An 18,523-nucleotide genomic window follows, 5' to 3' on the forward strand; every position below is an offset into this window, starting at 1 on the left:
AATATGGGCAGGTATGAGAGTATGCTTGGGAGTGTAGGCTGCAAAACCCTACAAGTAGAGTGTATGTAGAGGTGGTTGAGAGACCGCTTCCTAATCATGGGACCAAGTTCGATAAGTTCTATGTGTGCTTTGATGCATGCAGACGAGGATTTTTAGCTGGTTGTTGATGGATTATAGGATTGGACGGCTGTTTCTTGAAGGGCTTGTGCAAGGGAGAATTGTTGGCGACAATTGGAAGAAATGCAAATAACCAAATGTTCTCACTAGCTTGGGCTATTGTAAAAATTGAGAACAAGGACAATTGGTCCTAGTTCTTGAAAAATCTTATGGCTGACTTGGAGATAACAAACGGGGAAGGGTGGGCATTTATGAGCGACTAACAAAAGGTAATGCTTACTTTTTGAAAAATTTAGTCAATAGTTTGCTTTGTAATATGAACATGTAATTTGCTCTAGTATTTCTTACTTTGAATTATTGTAGGGATTGGTTCCAGCAGTAGTCGAGTTGTTGTCCCATGCTGAACATCGAATGTGTGTGCGGCACATATACGGAAATTGGGCAAAGACCTACAAATGGGATAAGCTGCAATTGCAATTTTGGCAATTAGCAAAGAGTGCAAACATGGCTGACTTTAGGATAGCCAAAGAAGGACTGCTTCAGTTGACAAAGGAAGGTTGTGTTACCCTATTTCAACTAGAACCGAAGCATTGGTGCAGGGAATTCTTCAGTGAGGAGTTCAAGTGCGATAACGTCGACAACAACATTTGTGAAGTATTTAATTCGAAGATAATAAATGACAGATGCAAACCAGTCATCTCAATACTTGAAGATATACGAGTTACGGTTATGACTCGGCTACAGAAACAAAGAGATGAGGCTACAAAATGGACAAGACAATATGGTTCTAGGATTGCCAAGAAATTGGATGAGAACTTGGCTGCAAGTAGGCATTGTCATCCCATTTGGAATGGAGATGACGGATATGAGATAATGAAGGGTGCTGATAAGTATGTTGTCAATCTAGGAAGTAGGAAGTGTTCATGTAGAGCATGGCAAGTAAGTGGAATTCTATGTGCACATGCCATATGTGCCATCCAATTGAAGGGCGACAATACAGATGATTACATCGATGATTGGTACCATAAATCAAAATACATTGCTTCCTATCAGTTCATGATGCAGCCAATTAGAAGTAGCAAGTTTTGGGAGCCCACGGATCATGAAGCACCTCAATCTTTACCACTGAAGAAGAAAATTGGAAGGACAAAACAAAGACGAAGAATGGCGAAGGAAGAGGTCTCGGGTCAGCAAAGAATAAACAGGCGGGTGCAAAGACAACGTGCTCTTATCGTCGCCTAGCAGGCCATAATATTAAAGGTTGTCAATTGAGGAAGCAACAACAACCATTAAGGCAAGGTGAAGGGCTTAGTGAAGAGATAGTTGGAGAAATGCAAACAGCAGGGCCAAGTGAGTCGACTGTTCTTCAGTCAACAACTAGAACCCCGATAAGTCATGAAATTTATTTTATGTTTATGTTGCTTTGTCGTTTATCATAAAAATGTACATAATATTGGCCTTGTATGTAATGTGTTTGTTAGGTCACAAGAAGAACCCCAGTAAGTCATGAAACTGAACAGCCTGTTCAAAGAAGGCAATGTAGAAGACGGCCAGCTAAAGGATTGGCCCAAGCAGCATCATGGCCAGCTGAAAGATTGGCCCAAGCAGCATCACGGCCAGCTGAAGGATTAGCCCAAGCAGCATCACGGCCAGTTCAGTCAACTGTTCTTCAGCAGCGAAAGAAATACCTAGTGGTAAATTCAACCATTTGTATTCAGTTTTTTATTTTCTTTACATTATTATATGTCCCGATATTATATTTATAGTGTCTTTTGCCTCTTTCTCAAGTTCGAAAAAAGCAAGTTGGAACTCAACTGCCAACTAAAGAATCATCACAAGAGCCACCTCAAGGGTCATCACAGGGGCCACCAGAAGAATCACTACAAGGGGCACCACAAGTACCACCACTAATACCACCAGAAGGCCCAACAGAAGGAGGTGTCACTGAAGTTGAAGGGCTACATAGAAGGACAACTAAAAGAAGGCTAGGTAAAGGGGCAGCTACATAAAGGCCATCTAGAAGACGCACGGCTAAAGAATTGGTCGAAGAAGCCTCGGCTGTAGCTGAAAGGCCCAAGAAAGCAAGAAAAAGAGCCAACAAACGACAAGTTCCTGAAAGTGACGCCCCTATTCAAATAAAAGAAGCACTTGGGAAGAAGTTAAGACAATATGACTATGGCCTTTATACAGATGAGCGTACTGAAACAATTATTCTCAATGTAAGTTTTATTAGCTACATTTAATTTCATTTATGCTGTAGACTTTTGCTAACAATTTATTGTTTTTTTGTAGCCTGGGAGAAGTTCAGAGGTTCTTATCTCAGGCCCAACTCAAGAATCAATGGCTGCACCAACAAAAAAGAAAACATCAACTGTGCCAACAAGAAAGAAGAGAAAGAACCTAGTTGCAGCTCCAGCTCCTTTTGAATCAATTTGGCCTGGAACATTTGCAGCTCCATCTGAGTCAGTGGATATTGAGAAGGTTGAAGAAGAAGTTGCACATCCAGTTAGAAAGAGTGCAAGAATTATGAATCAAGTGAAAGGCCCATTGAAAGGAGCACGAAGGGGGTGTCATGCATATTAATTGATGAGATGAGACGTGATAGGATTTGTGGAGCTTAGGAGTCAAAACAGTTATGTAAACGTTAACGTTATAATAACATTTGCTATGGATGGTTATCTTTTTTTTTCTTTTTCTTTAATTTGTCATTCATTGATGTTGTGAGACTTAATTTCAATATCAATAAAATAATCTTACGCTGCTTGTCAATTTTTGTTGTTTGTCATGGATTCTGCTTTTACTTGCTGCTGCTGCTGCTGTTGGTGTTCTGTGGTGGTAACTGGAGTGCTTGTGTGGCTGGTGGTGGTGGATGGTGATGTTTGGTGGTAGTGAGTCTGTTGTTGGGGTGCTAATGTAGTGGCTGGGGTACTGGTGTGGCTATGCCCGGTGATTATGGGTTTGTGGTGGGGGTTATAGGCTTATGTTGCACCTACACCTGGTACAAGTGTGCAGTTTGCACATCTTACACCATGTGTACTGGTGCAAGCTAGTGCAAGGCTCAGCTTGGACTAGTACCTTGTGCAGCAACACCACCAGCATGGTGGTGGCTTGAGCGCCTAGTGTGTAGTGTGGCTAGTGGTGATGGTTGGCAGTGCAGCCGATGGTGGTGGCTAGCGCAATTTTTAAAGAAAACCCACAAAAAAATTGGCACTTAACTGGTCATATTCTAAAAAACTTGGCACTTAACTGTTCATTTTTAACTACAAGTGACACTTAACTGATCACTTCACTTAAGTGATCCTTTTTTCATCGCGACTAGCACTTAAGTGATTACTAAATATAACTTATGGCACTCGGGTAATCACTCATGTTTGTCTTGTGTATATGTTGGTCTGCATCAAAACAAAGAAGATGATGGTAATTTAACTTATGGCAACTTCCATATGACAGCACAAACAACAACAAAGACACAATGATATTGTGGAACAACATAAACTTCTTCACATCTTTCAAAAAGAAAAAAACCTACGTTTAATCCAGAACAACACCATTTTTAACTATGGCAGTCGGAGAAACTTTTTCTCATTTTTAAGTACTTTACATTTCATCATAAAGTATAATAGACAACAAAACAACACTATAATAAATGCTTGTAACACTTTCGTTCAATTTTCATCATTGAAACTTCATTCTTGAAAGGTTTAGTTGAAGATGCTTGAGCGTGTATTGAGACTTCATTGTTGAAAAGTTTAACTGAAGACGCTTAAGCTTGCATTGAGTCAACATCGTCCAAGTTGTCCACGAACATAGATGGAGATTGATGTCTTTTATGAAGTAGATCCAATATCACCTCTGTGGCTCGGTCAGAGAACTTTGCATCGACCCATTTGAAGTATTTGCACTTCGACGCTTCTTTATATTAGGCGCATCCATAAAATCTTCTCCCATGATTGATTCGAGTCCACGATGTTCTTCTTGGACTCGGTAACCCACAAAAACAGAAACGCTGGCCTTCTCCTTCGCTTCGGTGAGAGGAAATTGAGGCGCTGCTGCGAGTCCTGCTCTCCATTTCCAAGATTCGACGAAGGAATTTTGGGCAAATGAAAATTAGGGTTCGAGACTTGGATTCGAGCACTTCAGTAGGGATTTTGGCCGATTTAGGGTTTTAGATTTAGGGTATTTGGGGAGACGACGTCATATTTGGAAGATTTTGGGCTTTTATTATGCAGACGACGTCGTTTCTAGTGAGTTAGAGCCGACTCAGCTCTCCGGCGAGCCACGTAGGCAATAAAAAATAATAAAATATTGCCACGTAGGATTTCTGGCAAGGGTCGTCAGAGGTGACACTTAAGTGTCCCACTAGAAAAAGAAAGTGGCACTTAAGTGTACCGTTTTGAAGTAAAGGCACTTAAGTGTCCCCCCGAGCCAAGTTATGACACGTGGGCTGTTCTTCTGCCTCCCTACTTGTATTGGGCTTTCAGCATTTGGAATGTTTAGCATTTGGCCAAAAAAAAAAACTTCAAAAATGTTTATCAAACGCTTTGTATTTTCCCTAAGGTGCTTTAAAGGCCAAAGCCCCTTGCAAATGCTCAACCAAACGCGACCTAATCTAAACTTAGCTCAGACTCGAACTCTCCCAAATCCATATCAATTCGCAACTTAGGTTCAAATTCTTAACATATGAATGATTTTTTCAATTAGAAGTCATCATTAATCTATTTTTTATAGGTCAATTAGAAACCAAATAAAGTAACGAGAGAACTACTTCACTTCCACAAACCAGAGACTAAATGAGTTCGGGGACTTAATTACACTAGATTTCTCTAACACTCTTGCAACGATAAGAGTGCAATTAGTTGGTCAAAAAAAATCTGCAAGGTGACAAAATTGGGCACCGCAAACTGTTGACCTCGTTGACTTCACTGAGCAGTGCGACCGTGACTAATATTGTCGCTGTGGAGGAGCTCCGGTGTGGTTCGGATCCGAGTGTGGGTGTTCGACTCATCAAGGGTTCCGTTGGAGTCTGCTACACTAGACTCGCCGGAGCTCCAAAGCTCGCACTGTTAATGCCATCTTCTCTCGCTGTTAAGGGAACTATGGAATTATCTATTTGTGACTATCTCTGTTGTAGAGTTCTTGTTGCTATTATCAATTTGTTTTCGCGTCTTTTCGAAGTTAAACTTGAATTATTCCATGAGAAGTGTTCAAAGTTTTTTTAAATGGCCTATTCACCCCTTCTTAGTTGTATTATCAAACTTAAATCATTTGATCAAAAATCTAATGTACATTGATGTCAGGTACCAATTCATATATGATATTAATTCACAAGGAAATGCTTCCTTGGAGATAAGTATACACGACGTATAATCATGCAAACATGTTACCGCAGCCAATCCATTGACCATGTTTCAATACTATATAGACTTGGTTAGTGTTAGGGAAATCCTTTATGATGTTTTGAAGATGACAAAATAAATCAAAGGCTACTAATGTATTTGATGGTTGAGTAATAGGCTATGCAGATGATAGAACGTGTAAAAGATATTATCAAATATATACTTGGAAGAACCAGAAGACAAACTCTATGCTGAAGCTGAACTAGAAGACAGACTCTATGCTAAAGCAGAATATGTTCAGACTCAAATTGTAAAGTCTATTGCACTCAGGCTCAGATTGTAAACTCTCAGACTTTACATCCAGATTCGACAGAACGTAACTCAAGCCCAATCATATAAAAGCTAGTGATCTGGTTTGGATTCCACATCAAGATTGATTTGATTGACTCAATCTAATTGATTGACAATTGGATCTTGAAGACAAGAACTTTCTATACGAAGGAACTTTACTTATGGAAACCAAGATTCTGTTTGTATGGGCGATCAGAATCAATTTGGGATTTTACCTTTGTCACTCAACGGCTACCAAATCTTCTAGATACAGATCTGTCCAACGGGTAGATTAGAAGACGATCCTCAAGATACTGTCCAACGGCTAGTTTGGAAGTGGAGGAGTATTTAAGGAAATGAAGGACCGATGAGTAAGTAAGAAACGGAGCGTAGAATTTATAATTCCAAAGTCTGAGCGATCTTCGATCATACACTTGTCTCTTGTGAGCTTAAACGTTTGTGATCATGAGAGAAATATCAAAAGAGTGACTTAGTGAGATAGTGTGATCTACTAAGTGTTTGCACTCGAAGTTGTAATCTCTTGTTGATTGCATAGTGGAATCCAACCAAGAAGGCTGTTAGTGTGGGAGAGTGGACGTAGGCTTGGATTAAGCTGAACCACTATAAATCTTGTGTTCTTATTCTCTTCCCTGACTCCTTTGTTTGAAGTTTATTTTATTCCGCATATATTTGCCAAGATTTATTTTAAACACCTATTCACCCCCCTCTAGGTGTTCAAACTAGCACTCTCAGTTAGTACCTGCGGCTGTAGCGAATGAGAAGCCCAAAAGGCCCCAAAAGAGACGACAATCGATGAGGATGTTGAGAGTTCACTTTTGTCAAAATATTATTCAATGTTGACACCTAAATTTTTGGGGTTGATTTAAAAAAAAAAAAACACATGGCATATAGTTTAGAAACATTTTATTTTCATTTTGTTTAATTTTATTTTAGGCCGCCGGTGAAGGGAAGATTTTTCACATATTCCGTTCAAGTTTTTCATATTTTTAGGTAATATACACCAAAGGATGTATTTTCGAGCAAAAAGGAAAATTTTGGATAGAATATATGAAAAATACAAAAGAGAATATCACGTGTGGTGCAATGATATATTCAGACAATTATGCACGAGTAAAATTGGAAACAAAATACGCTTCAAAGATCTAAATTTTTCCCCTATAAAAAGGTGTTGTGCACGTACGAACGAGGGGGGGAGGAATTTCGAAAAATTTGGAGCAAAAGGGAGGGCCTTCTTCAGTTTTAGGAGAGAAAGAGAAAAAAAAAAGGGAAAAGAAGAGAAGTGACGTGAGTGATGTGGGAGAGGGGAAAAGGGGGCGGGGGAGGACCGTGACTGTTCATCTTCCTCGGGAGGAGCCCCGGCCACGCCGGCCCCGCGGCCGTACCAGCCGACGCTGGCACTGCCTCCACCAGCCACCTTCGCGCCGCCGCCGCTCCCCCTATCTCGTCTCCGAGCGCCATCGCCCCGAAACCGGCACCGATCCGCAACCTAGCACTCGACGTCTCGTGCTCCAGCCGTGACCCAACGCTGGTAGATCTGAGTCGAGCTCGCCCCCGTTTGCCCATAAGTCGCAACTCCACTGTACTCCCTCGCTGTTGTCTCAACCTCTACTCCAACGACCCGACGCCAGCAGCCGCAACGCTTGACGTCGTTGCCTTAAAGACAGCGACCGACGTCCCTGCTCAGCGTTCGGCGTTCGCTCTGCCTCTGCTCCAATGTTGTTGCTGCCCTTTCGACGCCCCCTCACCGATGCCCTGCTCCGCCGGAGTCCCTCGTCGGCGTCTACCCTCACTGCCCGCACCAAACAAGCTGCTCTCTGTTCCAGAGCTCCGAACGACGTCTGAGATTTCTTTTTAAGGAAAAAACAAAAAAAAAATCAAATTAGGTATATTTGCTTTATTTTATTAGGCAAGTTTATCTTATTTTTTATTTAGTTTGTTGTTTACTTATTTGAAATATTTCCCTATGCATAATTGGAAATTCTGACATACCAGCTGATTCGCAACCGCGCCTGGGTTTTTTATTTCATTTATAAGGCTTTAGATGAAATAATTAATTAAGTGGGAATAAAATTGATATTTTGATCTTTAAGGCTTAAGATCGATTTATCGATTTTACTAGCGAAATATTATCCCTTGATCTGATCGATGTGTGATATCTTTGGTGATTTTGAACAATCTGTCTTGTCTTGATTGCTTTATTTACCTTGAAATATGCTTGAGTCAGAATATTGCATGCTTTAGGATTATTTGCATATTTAAATTAAGCATTTTATTCATCATGAATTGTCGAAATAAAAAAAAAAAAAAAACATAAATTTAGGATGTTAGATTTTGTTTCACTAGCTTAAATTGCATGTTTAATTATTTGACATTTTTATTTCAAAATTAATATAAAAAAAAAAAACAAAAATCATCATGCATATGTCATGTAGAATTATGGCATCATTGGTACGTCATTGCACATTAGGATAAATTGCATATTTCATTTTAAATTTAGATTAATTTAGATAAACTGCATCTTAGGTAAAAGATTGATTGGTTAAGATAATATCCTGGTTTAAATTAGGATTTAGCCTGACCTAATCCTTAATATAAGTTGGATAGAATCTTAATTTAGCCAGATAATTTTCATATGTTTTTAGTTTCGAATTTCACATAAAAATGCAAAAAAAAAAAAAAAAAAAAAAATGACTTAGGATAAATTAGTTTCAATTCCTAGGATAGATTGCATACCCTATTAAGAAAATACAAAAATATCATGCGCGTGTCATATAGAATTAGATTCATGAAATGCATGCCATTTAGTGATTGTTGCTAGGTCCATTTAATTAGAAATTGCATGTCATTAGAATTAGGTCATTTAGTTAATATTGCATTGCATATTGCATGATTTTCATTAATTAAGTGAAAATAAATAAAAGAAATTGCATGTTAATTAGAAATCATATTTAGGGTTGTTGATGTGGATTCTAATTTAACATTGCAGATGCTTTCGTTGCTTTGAGGTAAGTTTGTTTTTGCAATTTATCCATTATTTATCTAGGTGTTAAATTGGTGATTTGCGCACCCGTATGATCACCTCACATGTTAGGGAATAGATTTAAAATCAATTCAAGCTGCCTGCAAAACATTTTAGAAAATAAAATAATGGTACCGAAATGGTGTTAGAGAAATCTAGCGTAACTAAGTCCCTGAACTCATAAATCTCTGGTTCGTAGGAGTAAAGTAAAACTCCCGTTACTTTACTTGGGTTTCTAATCGACCCACCAAAAATAGATTAGTTGCGACTCCTAGATAAAATCTATCTGCATGTTAAGAATTTGAGCATAAGTCGCGAATTAGTATAGGCTTGGTAGAGCCCGAGTTAAGTTTAGGCTTAATAATCCATTAGCTAAACCCTAGGTGGTTCACACCCAAAAATTTAGGTCGCAACAACTTGGCGACTCCGCTGGGGAAATGTTTTTCTTTTTTTTGAAATGTTTTTGTTTGGCAACGAGGATTCCAGGTACATCCCTAACATTTACGTGTTAAATGTTCTTGCATATGGGGAGATATAAGAGGAGTAGTCTTTGCTAACCCTTGTCTTGTAGGTTGGAGTTTGAGATGAATGTTCTGAATTCAAGTTATTGAAGTGTTACTTGATTTAAATTGTTGTGCATGCCTTGCATTTAACACTACATTATTGCACATACAACCTGTCGCCGGACCTGGGCTGCATTAGGATATTTAGGATGGTATTAAGTTGGATACAACTTCGACCGCGAGGCCGCGTAGTAGAGGTTGCCCAACACAATCCCGAAAGTTTTTCTTGGTGTCAAGAATGTTTACCTCTGCCCGCAAAGCTGCGTCGCATTGGGGTATCATTCTTGACTGAGCCGGAGTTATGAGGACTTGACTTAGTATGCGAGGCTGCAACTAAGTCATCCCACCTTTTTAACTCTACCTTGCTTAGCCTTCCTAGTTAGAAATCAAACCTCACGCTTCATGCACTTGTCTAGGCGGTTGCTTTAATCGTCTAGTGAAGTTTCCTACCCTTTACTCTTGCAATTTACTTATTTTATTATGTCTTTGGTCAGTCCATGACATTAGGTTGGTCGAGTCTTGGTCTATAAACAATGGGAAGATCCGACATTCGATTTGTGCCTGCATCAAAGGCTAAACTCAAATCATGGTGGAATCGTCTAGGCCACGATGGTCAAAGCTATGTAGAAAGCAAACTTGGTCGCCTTGTTCCCCTCCTCGACATTGATGTTCAAAGTGGCGTCATGCAAGCACTCGCTCATTTTTTGTGCCCCCAAACATCAACAATCATATTCGATAAGCACGAGTTGACCCCGACTTTAGAGGAATACAGCATTACCATAGGAAAACCTTTGGAATTGGAACTAATAAACCCACCTTTTGGAATAGATTTGAATCAATTTTGTTTGACTTTCTTAGGATGGATAAGAGTCAGATTAAACGAGTGTTGAAAGATAATTGTCTTGCATGTCATTTTTCCTTCCTAAATCGGAGTTTTACTAATGCTAACACTCTCTTAAAAAGTAAGATCTTCCTCCTAGCCTTTTTCGGGTTTATTGTTTTTCCTCTTCGTAAAGGTGCCATTAGTCCTGTTGTCGCATGGGTGGTCAAACAAGTGTGTGCTAGGATTAGTTTTGTCAACACTATTCTAGCTTAAACATTTTTGTCACTCACCCGATTTAAAGAAGATGATGATAAAACCTTTCATGCACCAATTGAACTCTTACAAATCTAGTTCTTTTCTCATATGAGTAAAATCAATATTCGCATGAATATTATTAATGTCACTGATTCCCATCATCCCATTGAGGTATTCAAAAATCATCAGAATCGAACTCCAAATCTTTCTTACTCAAAATGGGTCAAATTGTTAAAAAATCCGAATACCAAGATTTTCCTATGGCATGCTAAATGGTTCCAAGTCTCTAAGGCGTGTCTCTCTCATGACCATAATGAGCCGATCCCGCTGTTAGGGATCACCGGTGCCACTTCCTACTACCCACTCCGAGTGGCCCATCAATATCAAGTTGTGCAGGATCTACCACCCCCTCTCAAGCTTGGTTTGTTCCAAGTCCAATTCACTGCCAAGGATGGTGATCACAAAAAATGGCTTCGCTGTATCGAACAAGCTTGGCTCGCATGTCGCGAGCAAAAGTTGAGCTTGCCTGAAGATGAGCTTGAAAGGAGGAAAAGACTTACTATGCCATGACTCAATACATCCATCGACACAAGATTCTGACCGAATATCTCCCAAAGGTCCCAAATGTGACTGAAAAGCCCACTCAGCAAGCGGAGCTTAATTGTCACAAGAGGAAGATTGAAGAACTTGAGAAGCAAGCCAAGAAGGATGCCAAAGAGAAGAGGCAATTACGTCAAGCATTGGCTTCCCACTTGTTTATGGATCGAGCCAAATAAAGTGGCTTGAATCTATCCAGTCTTTTTACTTTAGCTTAATGCTTAGGAAGTTGAGTCATTTACTTTTTGTCTAGAGCTTTTTAAGTGTTTTTACATTGTCAATGCCAAACAATTTCGTTAATGAATAAGAGCAATTAGACTTTCGTCATGAACCGACACGTTTTATGTGAAATGCTTATGTGTATTCATATTTTATTATTTAGGTGATAACGGATCCTCCACGCTCGCCCATTATTACACGATTAAGAGTTAGAATGGCCGACCAAACCAAAATGCGTGATCGTAGCTCCGCTATGGAAGGGTAACTCCAACAGTTAGCCACCTCTATAGAACTTAGAACAACTCAAATCCAATCTCTCCGAGTGAATCCGGCACCTACACCTGCTCTCCCTGAGATAGTTGTCCCGAAGCAGGCAAACAAGGCCCAAATGGGTGAGGATGACATGCCTAAGCTAGAAGATGACCCATTCCCAATCAATGTGGAAAAAGCTAAGCTTGTCAACGTCCCTAAGACGGAGCAGGATGAACGCTTCTCAAAACTGGAAGAGAAAGTGAAACAACTGCAGGAGTCACAAAACTCACTCCCAATCGACCTTTTCGTCTATGAGAATGTCAAAATGCCGAAGAAGTTTAAAATGCCAGATTTTGAGAAATACAATGGTACTTCCTGCCCAAAAGCTCATTTGCAGATGTACCACATACGCATGGCCTAATATGTCAAGAACGAGCCCCTCGTGATTCAGTCATTCCATGCGAGTTTGACCAGGCCCGTGCTAAGTTGGTATGTCATGAAGAATGTGAACCTTCTCGACACCTGGAATGAAGTGGCCAATGCATTTCTCAAGCTTTACAAGTTCAACATGGACATTGCACCTTCCAGTGAAGACCTTGAGAGGATGGAGAAGAAGATGAGCAAATCGTTCAAGGAGTATGCCATGAGATGGCAAAATCTGGCAGCTTAAATCACTCCTGAGCCTACTGACAAGGAGCTGATGAAGTTGTTTATCAAAACTCTCCCATCTGAGTTCCGTAACCAGATGGCCAGCACATACGTTGAAAACTTCAATCAGTTCATTCCCATGGGAGAACAAATCGAGATGGGGATAAGGGAAGGCTGGTTTACTAAGCCATCGAGTAGAAGATTCTTCGCCAAGAAGGATAAAGAGGCTGCTGAAGATGTGAATATGGCTTATAGCCAAGAAAGTACTAATCGTGTCCCGACTATCCAGATGAATCAAAGGAAACAACAAGTTGCCCAAGCAAGAAGACAGTTCACCCCTCTCCTTGGATCTCCATCCCAAGTGTTGGCAATCCTAAGAAAGAAAGGTTTGCTTACTAGTGAACCGAAGCGTCCTCACCGTGAAAGCATTCGAGGCTACGACCCGATGAAGAAGTGTGACTACCATAGCGGTGAACTGGGGCATTCAACTGATGAATGTTTCACTCTCAAGCATAAGATCCAAAACCTCTTAGACACGAAGGCCTTCTCATTTCAAATTGCTCGGCCAAACGTCTAGAAGAATCCTCTACCAGAGCATGAGAGTACGATCAATGCTATCCTGGAACCAGACATTGAAGTCAAATCGAGTTACCACTCATTTGAGTTGGTGTCCACCATACATGCATCTCGAGACTCACCACCCGCTCCTGAAGTTTCAAATGTTGCCCTTATGATGGGAAGGGTGACGATTGGAAATGGTTTTGTTCCTAGTAGTGGCCTTGAAGGAAATGGTCAAGGTATTCGAAGTCCCAATGAAGCCCCTCAGAGGTCCTGTGCTGTTGGATTAAGGTACCATGGAAGAGGTGGGGAAAGTTTTGGAGAACGAAGACAAGAAAGACGAAACCCGCCACCTGACCAAGGGTGAGGAAGGCAAAACCCACTACCCCCTAGCATTTGTGAGACATTCCCTAGCTCCCCGATAATGATACAGGATGAAGCAAAAATAATAAACACCCTGGGGCAGCCAAGTGGAAAATTCGACTATATGGTGAAGTATATGGCTCCTACTAGTTTCTACATTGATCCCCGCAGCATTGTCGCAGATGGATGGAGCGGCATGGATGATCCGACACCCCCGGAAACAAAAAACCCCGATGATGCATTGGAAGGAATCACTAGTCTCTTCGATGACGTCTTCATAGGGACCATTAACGAAGGACCTCCGGAGGAGATGGGCCCTGGCCCACAAGAGTAACTCATTTACTGCTTTCCCACATTCCCTTGCGCGGGAATTTTTATCGCTTTCTAAGGCTTGTTTTCAATTTCTTCTTTCACTCTCTTTTTAGGGCTTGAAAATCGCATTTCCATTCAATAAATGTAATTAATTGATGAATATCAATAAAATTACAAGTTTTATTTTGAGGGCATGATAAAGTACACCAAATCAGCCCGGTGATGATATCTAGCCGATATAAAAATAAAAATAAAAAAATCTAATGAGATTTCTGAGGCCTGGGCTTCATCATGCTTTCTTGTGTCAAAATACTTACAAAAAAAAATACTTTTCCAATTGCTTTAAAAAAATATCTTCAAAAAAAAAATCTTTCAAAAATATAATTTACCTCGTTTGTCTTTTTGACCCATCTACATTATGTTTTAGAGACGGTCTTATAGCATGCAAAGGCGTGAAGATGATCCAATCCAATTCCAGATTTTGGGGGCAAGTTTGCTCCAAACTACAGCCGCCCATATGTGGTGAAGAAGGTACTTCCTAGAGGTGCCTTGATCCAAGCAGAGATGGGTGGTCATAAGTTTTCCACTCCAGTTAATGCTGATGTTGTCAAGAAATATTATCCATGATAGAATTTGCCATGTCATGTCTTGAATTGCAAGTATTTTTGTGACTAATAAAATGCCTCAATGAGTTGAATCATTCAAATTTGTTATGAATCTTGCATTCTTCTTCCTTAATGAATTGTGTGAGATAAATTGAATGTGTCAAATGAGATACCTTGGAATGATGAAAGGCAAGCCTTGTTCCATACACTATCCCATACACTAATCCTCGGTAAGTTGTGTGGAAGAGTTCCATGCCCGCAAGGAAGAGGGTGATCTCGCAAAGGGTACACTAACCAAGGTGACGAGAGGTAGTTCTTCATCTACCCGAAATACTACAGGTATACCCATTGTTGAGCCCTTTGAGCCCACACACATGAAGAGTTTTTAAATCATCCCTGTCAAGGATCATCCTACATTGGGACAAGTTTGAAATGAATGGTAGGAATTTTCTTACTTACACTTGCATCAATCTTCGGGTATTACTTTCGTAGTGTCACTTGTACGATAATTGAAGTGCCTTAAGATGATGAAGAGCAGTCATTTCTCTATTCTATACACTTTTATCCATTGCATAGCCCACTTGAGCTTATGGATTCATTTCATATTAAACCCAGTTGGTGATCATCCCCCACATTGGGGCAAGACAAAAACATTCAAGTAGCATGAACTACAATGCTGACAAAATGGAGACTCTATTCAAGGAAAATAAGTGCAAAAAAATGGGGCATGAAAAAGCAATGTGCTTGGTAAAAGCAAGGCCAATGCCCATAAAAGAAAAAAAAAATCAAACTCTTGATATATGAGTCGTATCCCCAACAAAGCAGTACTAAAACTCAAATGTAGTTGCAATCAATGGAGATTTGATGAGAAGAAATCTTCGACGGTGAAGAAAATTGATGGAAATGTCAAAATGATCACTAGCTTTGACCCTCTAAACACTTTTTGAGCCTAATGATACTTTCATTTCACAACCCATGAACCAAGCCTACATTACGTCCCTTGCAAAGTCTCTTCAGATTAAGGCACTTGAATTAACGTAAGAGTTCATATGTTTGAAAGCATCGCTTAAAGAAGTACGAGTAAGATCATTTCTACCTCATTTCATGTGTTTCTTGACTTGTAAAATCCCAAGACAATTGCGAAATGACATTTTCCAATAGCCTCGACTCAAAGAGTCCCCTTTGTTAAGCCATTGACCAAGCCAACAGTATGGTCCCTGTTAAAGACCTTTCAGATTGGTAAGATCGTACCACTTGCGAGATTGCTCAGACCCTTGTCTGGCATGACAATGGTGAGATAGAACGATTGTTAAAATCCTGCATCAAAGGTCAAGATAAAACAGCCATTTTAAAAAGGATGAGTGAAAAGTTCTTTCAGACTGAAGGATCCCTCATTTGACACATCCATGACACTCATGTGTTCAGATTAGAATCTTCTTTTGAAATCCTTCCCATTAGGTGATGCATGGTTGATAGAAATCATTACGCATGAACCTTACTTGAATTAATGCATGTGCATATTGCTTCTCCTACAACCATGTTTTACAGGAGACATATCCCCAATAAATAAGGATGTCACCAGGTAAGTATATGTCTATCCATACCTTATATACTTGTCGTTGCACAGGTATTTCCCTTTTGAATACACTAACACTCAATTGAGTTGTCTTCGAAGATTTCTCTCTAGATTCAATCTGATTAAGGCGACCGAAGAAAGGTTTAGGTCCTAGTCAAATGATCTATGTTGCAACGCTGGGCAACCGAAAAATGGTTCGGGTCCTAGCCAAGCAAAATCTTCGTTTAGGTAACCGTAGAATGGTACAGGTCCTAAACAACATTTATTACTCTAACAGGCGACCGTAGAATGGTACGAGTCCTAGAAAAGCAATTTCCTCATTCAAGCGACCATAGAATGGTATGGGTCCTCGACAACACCTATTCCTTATTCAGGCGACCGTAGAATGGTATGGGTCCTGGAAAGTGAATCCCCGTTTAGGCGACCAAAGAATGATACGGGTCCTAGACAACACCTATTCCTTATTCAAGCGATCGTAGAATGGTACGAATCCTGAAAAGTGAATCCTCGTTTAGGCGACCATAGAATGGTACGGGTCCTAGACAACACCTATTTCCTCATTCAAGTAATCGTAGAATGGTACGGGTCCTAGAAAATGAATCTCCGTTTAGGCGACCGTAGAATGGTACGAGTCCTAGACACAACCAAACACTATCATACTGGGCAACCGTAGAATGGAACGGGTTCTGGGAAAGCAGTCTCTTTGCAAAGCCATGTTGCTATTCCGGGTGACTGTCGAATGATACGGGTCCTGGACATGTAACGCCAACTATCTCAAATTACTCTATCCTCCTTGAAGGTAAGTTATTCCATGTAGATTCATTTATCATTTGCATTAGCATTTCCATGCATCATATAAATTGCATTAAAAAAAATGGAATTCATTAACAAAAAATCTTTCATTGTATGTGCATGATCAAAATTTAGGTCTCAATTTATCTTTGAAGGCAACCTCTATGAGCTCACCTTCAAAGAGGGACAGCTGTTGACATCTAAATTTTTTGGGTTGATTTCAAAAAAAAAAAAAAAAACACATGGCATATAGTTTAGAAACATTTTTTTTTCATTTTTTTTTAAGCCGCCGGTGAAGGGAAGATTTTTCACATATTCCGTTCAAGTTTTTCATATTTTTAGGCATTATACACCAAAGAATGTATTTTCGAGCAAAAAGGAAAATTTTGGATAGAATATGTGAAAAATACAAAAGAGAATATCACGTGTGGTGCAATGATATATTCAGAAAATTATGCACGAGTAAAATTAGAAACAAAATACGCTTCAAAGATCTAAATTTTTCCCCTATAAAAAGGTGTTGTGCATGTACAGACGAGGGGGGGAGGAATTTCGAAAAATTTGGAGAAAAAGGGAGGGCCTTCTTCGGTTTTAAGAGAGAAAGAGAGAAAAAAAAAGGGAAAAGAAGAGAAGTGACGTGAGTGACGTGGGAGAGAGAAAAAAAATGGGGGACCGCGACTGTTCATCTTCCTCGGGAGGAGCCCCCCGGCCGCACCAGCCCCACAACCGTACCAACCGACGCTGGCACCGCCTCCGCCAACCACCTTCGTGCCACCACTACTTCCCCCTGTCTTGTCTCCAAGTGCCATCGCCTCTGAAGCCTGCGCCGGTCCGCGACGCCGTTGTTGTCCGCGCCCCAGCGCTCGACATCTCGTGCTCCAACCGTGACCCGACGCCGATAGATCTGAGTTGAGCTCGCCCCCGTTTGCCCAAAAGTCGCGACTCCACTATACTCCCTCGTTGCTGTCTCAGCCTCTACTCCAACGACCTGACGCCAGCAACCGCAACGCCTGACGTCGTTGCCTCGAAGAGCGACCAACATCCCTCCTCAGCGTCCAGCATCCGCTCCGCCTCGCTCCAATGCCACCGCTGCCCTTGCGGCCCCCTCACCGGTGCCCCGCTCCGCCAGAGTCCCTCGTCGCGTCTACCCTCACCGCCCACGCCGAACAAGCTACTCATTGTTCCGGAGCTCCGAACGACATCCGAGATTTCTTTTTAGGAAAAACAGAAGAAAAAAATCAAATTAGGTATTTTTTATTTTATTAGGCAAGTTTATCTTATTTTTATTTTATTTCTTGTTTACTTATTTGAAATATTTCCCTATGCATAATTGGAAATTCTGACATACCAGCTGATTCACAACCGCGCCTGGGTTTTTTATTTCATCTATAAAGCTTTAGATGAAATAATTAATTAAGCGGGAATAAAATTGATATTTTGATCTTTAAGGCTTAAGATCGATTTATCGATTTTACTAGCGAAATATTATCCCTTGATCTGACCGATGTGTGATATCTTTGGTGATTTTGAATGGTCTGTCTTGTCTTGATTGCTTTATTTATCTTGAAATATGCTTGAGTTAGAATATTGCATGCTTTAGGATTATCTGCATATTTAGATTAAGCATTTTATTCATCATGAATTGTCGAAATAAAAATAAAATAAAAAACATAAATTTAGGATGTTAGATTTTTGTTTCACTAGCTTAAATTGCATGTTTAATTATTTGACATTTTTATTTCAAAATTAATATAAAACAAAAAAACAAAAATCAGCATGCATATGTCATGTAGAATTATGGCATCATTGGTACGTCATTGCACATTAGGATAAATTGCATATTTCATTTTAAATTTAGATTAATTTAGATAAACTGCATCTTAGGTTAAAGATTGATTGGTTAAGATAATATCCTGGTTTAAATTAGGATTTAGCCTGACCTAATCCTTAATATAAGTTGGATAGAATCTTAATTTAGCCAGATAATTTTCATATGTTTTTAGTTTCGAATTTCACATAAAAATGCAAAAAAAAAAAAAAAAAAATGACTTAGGATAAATTAGTTTCAATTCCTAGGATAGATTGCATACCCTATTAAGAAAATACAAAAATATCATGCGCGTGTCATATAGAATTA

The sequence above is a fragment of the Eucalyptus grandis genome, chromosome 3, assembly GCF_016545825.1.
Source record: "Eucalyptus grandis isolate ANBG69807.140 chromosome 3, ASM1654582v1, whole genome shotgun sequence".
NCBI classification, from domain to species: domain Eukaryota; kingdom Viridiplantae; phylum Streptophyta; class Magnoliopsida; order Myrtales; family Myrtaceae; genus Eucalyptus; species Eucalyptus grandis.